Source organism: Myotis davidii, unplaced genomic scaffold (genome assembly GCF_000327345.1).
Source record: "Myotis davidii unplaced genomic scaffold, ASM32734v1 scaffold582, whole genome shotgun sequence".
In the NCBI taxonomy this organism is placed as follows: domain Eukaryota; kingdom Metazoa; phylum Chordata; class Mammalia; order Chiroptera; family Vespertilionidae; genus Myotis; species Myotis davidii.
The window spans coordinates 827,747-832,981 of record NW_006294113.1 but is presented as its reverse complement, the minus strand read 5'-3'; the positions used below and the strand labels follow the sequence as shown (position 1 = coordinate 832,981).

The window sequence follows — 5,235 nt, the reverse complement described above, 5'->3', positions numbered from 1 at the left end:
GCTTAGGTCTGCTCCCTGCTGGTAAGTGGACATCCTCCAAGGGCTGCCGGGCTGCCAGAAGGATGTCTGACTGCCAGCTTGGGCCCGATCTCCCAGGGAGTGGTCCTAAGCCAGTTGTGAACATCCTCCAAGGGGTTCCAGACTGCAAGAGGGCATAGGCTGGGCTGAGGGACCCCCCCCCCCCGCAAGTGCACAAATTTTTGTGCACCAGGCCTCTATTGAAAAGGTAATATATTAAAAACACCAAAAGAAGACAGGGACAAGACAAAAATAAGTCATAGGACCTGATATCTTATGAATCAGATAACTAACAACAAATTATGCATTTACTAGATACTTCCAGTAATTCTGATTAAAACGTTAAATTTTAAAAGAGAACATTTAAAAAAGTATAATATAGCCAGGCTGGTGTGGCTCAGCGGCAATTGAGCATTGACCCAGGAACCAAGTGGTCACTGTTTCGATTCCTGGTGGTGGTGGTGGTGGGGAGGGGGGCGGTTAGGGCACATGCCCAGGTTACAGCCTTGTTTCCCAGTAGGGGGTGTGCAGGAGGCAGCTGATCAATGATGTTTTGCTATCATTGATGTTTCTCTTTCTATCCCTCTCCCACTCTCTTTAAAAAAAAAATCAATAAAAACATATTTTAAAAAGTATTAACATATGCTGAAATATTTGGTAATAATTGTAAAAATAATTCCATTAATCATTGAACATTCAAATTCTTTACTAAAAAAGGTATGAAAATAATCATTCTTACACTGTCCAAATTTTAGGTTAGAAGCAAAGTACAAATTTACAAAAATGCATATGACTGATTCAAGGAAAGTTTACATTTTTAAAGGCTCTTAATATAAACTGATAAACTATTTTATAGAAAGACTATCCTGTGTTAATTATACTTCTAAGGCATTTACTTCAATGCTCCCTCATTGATACTGGCTATTCTTCCACTAAAAGAGAAACAAACAAACTCCTTGCTAGTATGATAGGACTAATATAGTATTTTCTGAATATAAATTATTAGTAGTAGTGTTTAACACTTTGTAATCATTTTGGTAGAAATATCAAAATTTATTATATTTTATATCATTTTAACTCCTTTTGATAAGTAGGTTTTTATCTTTAAAATACTCAGTTTGAAAATTATGTGAATGACTGACAATGACTGTAGATTTTAGAACATTCCCTTCAAACGATTTGACATTTAATTCCAATTTCTTTAGAGTATAGTCTGATGTATTTATATTTAATTATACCAGGTTATCACTTTCATAGAAAAATGACACACTTATATGCATGCATATTTTCTATTAAAAGTTTTAAAGGTGAGTTTTCCGTTTTTTAGGTAAATAATCATATTTCCTATAATGTTAATTTTGTTATTTTTCAATATCAACTTTCTTTCCCTTTCTTTAACAAAGACTCACTGAGAGTCTACTATGTCCTATGCATTATTACAGCTTCTAGGAACACAGCAGTAAACTAGACAGGGGAAAGTCTTTGCCCTTGTTAAACTTAAATTCTAGTGGAGTAGAAAGGATAATAAACAGTTAATAAATATGTACTTTCAAGTAGAGATAGGTGCTATGATTGTAAAAATGCAGGAAAGAATTTAGAAGAATATAGTGGAAGTAGTACAGATAGTATACAAAAGTCTGCTTAGGAAGAGTGATCAGAGAGGTCTCTCAGATATATTTTAGCAGATACATGGATGTAGGGTAGGAAGACAGAGAGAACCATGTGAAGATCTGAAAAATGAAAGTGCAAAGTGCTAAGGTCCTGAAACAGAAAGAATTCAATGACAATAGCCAGCATGAGTCCAGTATGTACTTAAATACTAGTCATGAGAATGACCATATAATGGTGATAGAAGGTATCCTTATTTTATACCAGATTTTAATGAAATATTATTAATTGGCCTAAGAGAAAGCATACTTGCCATAACTGCTGTAGGATAACACAAGTATGAAAGCTAGGTATGGGTTCAAAATGGATGCTGTTTGTTAAAATAAGGAAGTAGCCTACTCTTTATCAGTTTTAAGAGTTTTTAAAAATATGAAGTAGGTGTCACATTTTATGCCCTTATTCAGCATATATTAAAACAAGGGAGAAGAGGTTCCTATAAATTTGTCTTCTAAAATGATTATACTTAAGAATCATCAAATAAGTGCAAAGACTCAGACTAGAAAAGATGTTAGCAATTAAAATATAAATATGTATATTTAAAATTCTTAAGTTGATTAGATTTTATTACCCCCAAAGAGTTGTCTATTTCATGTCTTATATGAATGCCTTTCATTTTCTGTAAGGTCCTCCCCATAAGAAAATAATTATAATGAAAAAGCAATCAAATCCATATCTGTCTCTGATTTAATCTTTGAAAACATTTAAGTAACATATCTGTAATATTTACAAAACTACTTCTGTATTTCAAAACAGAAAATTCGGCATTCTATAGGAAGACACATACCATTCTATAGGAAGACCTTTAAATAAAAGGTCTTGGAAAATAAGAAGTAACAACCACTTAACAATTTAATTAGCGAATAATCTCATAAAGTACAGTTTCCTATATACTTCTATGATCATGTACATGACAAAAAAGTTACATTTTATATTCCATGAATAGTATAAATCAGGAAATTGTTTGTTTTTTGTTGTTGTTGTTTTTTAAATAATTGGCTTAAAGATTCCCTCAACCACTAGCCAGTTACAAATTAAAATTATTTTCTCACTGTTCCCAGAGAGAAAAAAATTACAAAGTTATCCACCATTTATTTAGTATTTAAAAATTTTTTATCTTCAAAAGTTTGTAAAAGACAAAAATAATAATTATTTGCAGATGATACATAAAACCTAAAAAACCCAAGAGAATCAAACATAGTATTATTCATATATATTATTCAGTGGCAAATTTATTTAATATTTACTACCTGTCTTCTAAAAGTTTGCATACAGTTATTCATTCAATCCTTATAACTACTCATGAGTCATATACTATTTCTAGTTCATAGATGAGAAAACAGAGACACAGAGACTAACTTGCCCAAGTACTATTTACACATAGCTAATAAATCATGTGGTTGAGATATAAATTCATATAGGATGATTTCCAGGGTCCACATTCCCAATCAACAAAAACTAATAAAAGACTTTGTAAGGTAGTAGGTTATAAATATATACACAATCAAACTATTCTATATGCCAGTAAAAACCAATCAGAAAAATACAATAAAAATAACCACCATAAAAACCTACATATTAAAAGGTATAAAGAACAGGAAAAAAAAATAGCATATGCTAAATCTAGCATATACTTGCAGAATGCAAGAACCAAGAATGTTTTCAAAAATATTTTTAAAAGTTATATAAATATCTACTTAATATCATTTAGTTAATCTCTTGGCATGTAAAACCTATCTGGTCATTTATGGAAAAGTTTTCTGACTGGTGAGCTAATTATACATGGTGTAGGGACAACTGGATATTCGGAGTAAGGGGGAATCTGGCACCATAAAATGCACACCTTAAACCAAAATATATTTCTAATGAACATAAGTTATATGTGAAGGATGAAGCACAAAACTACTAGAAGTCTAAGTATGATCTCAAAAACAAAAACAATAAAAAAAGACTGATGAATCAAATTCAGTAAAAAAGAAAAATATTGTGTATTTAAAAAACTATAAAGTAAACAAAGCAAAATACTGAGAAAATATTTGTAACAAATGACAATTTTCTTTTTTTTTTAAATATATTTTTATTGATTTCAGAGAGGAAGGGAGAGGGAGAGATAGAAACATCCATGATGAGAGAGGATCATGGATCGGCTGCCTCCTGCACACCCCACACTGGGGCTTGAGCCCACAACCCGGGCTCAGGAATCGAACCAGGAATCGAACCCTGACCTCCTGTTTCCTAGGTCGATGCTCAACCACTGTGCCAGTGCGGCCGGGCAAATGACAATTTTCTTACTCTTATATATAGAATACACCAACAAATAAACAAGACATCATCTCAATAGAGAAATAGAAAATAGCACAAAAACAGGTAGTCCACAAAAAAAGAAATACAAATGGCCAATAACTATATGGAAAAGACACATCACTCTATGTGTGTGCATGTGTATAAGTTTAGCAACGTTTTACTGTACATTAAAACAGGAGATTTCTTTTGTCTATTGGCAAAGATGTAAAGGTAACAGCTGGTATTCTTGAGGGCATAGAGAGTGCTGATGAAAGCAAAAATTGCTACTAGCTTTCAAATAGAAAAAATGTCCGTATGTCCCAGAGATTTAAATAACATTTTTAAAATAAAAATATATAAAGTATAAAATTACAATTTTATTAATAAATTATTCCCGACGGTCAATACTATGGGTAATTTATTTTCTCCCATGAATATTTTCTAAAATTTTCTGTACTATTTTATAATTTAAAAAGTATCAGCAACAGCAAAAATTTATAAGTAGTTACATATATATATTATTATTCCCATTTTACAGAGAGAAAACTGATGCTTGGAGAAATTTTTGCTAATAGTCAAAGGTAAGACCCAAACACATACCTTTACTGCTTTAGAGCCCAAATTCTTAATCCCTATGTCTTATTACCTTGTTAATTAATTAATTAAAGAGTTTTATGAATCAATTCATTCTGTGTTATTTCTGTGACAACTAGATTGGGATGATAACTAATATATGTGAGTATGAGAGTGGATGTAAATAATTCTGACTAAAAAACTTGGCTCTCTAGAAGACAGACATCTCTAGCATTCATTCTGTTCACATATCTTATTTCTGAATCAGTTTGCAAGTTTCATATTTTCCTAATTGAAATAAATGCTTTTCATCAATAAGTAACATTCCACTGCCACTTTTCCATCAAACTTAACTTTTGCTACAATCACAGTAACACACACAAATTAGTTTTATAGTTTCTGCAGTGATGCTACCAGAAAGACATCCCAAATTCTTTAACTCTAGATCAATACTTAAATATAGCAACTTATGTAAAATATAATTCCATTATAATTTACAGCAAATAATTAGAGCACTAACATAACAAAATAAATTAGATGAAATTATTCTGAGTTATAAAATTGCACACTAATTATAAAGAAAACCACCATACACATAATTTGAAAAGAACCCTAACAATGCAACTGGTAGTTTGTTGCTAAAATGACACAATTTTCAAATACAAATAAAATGGAATAACACCAAACAGGGGGGGG

At 31.4% G+C, this 5,235-nt stretch overlaps 1 protein-coding gene across 15 annotated transcripts in view; it reads right to left on the bottom strand.

Annotated features, from left to right (window-relative positions):
• CNOT2 (CCR4-NOT transcription complex subunit 2) overlaps nucleotides 1–5,235 on the bottom strand; it is a 131,660-nt gene that overhangs the window by 43,570 nt on the left and 82,855 nt on the right. The window lies entirely within an intron of this gene.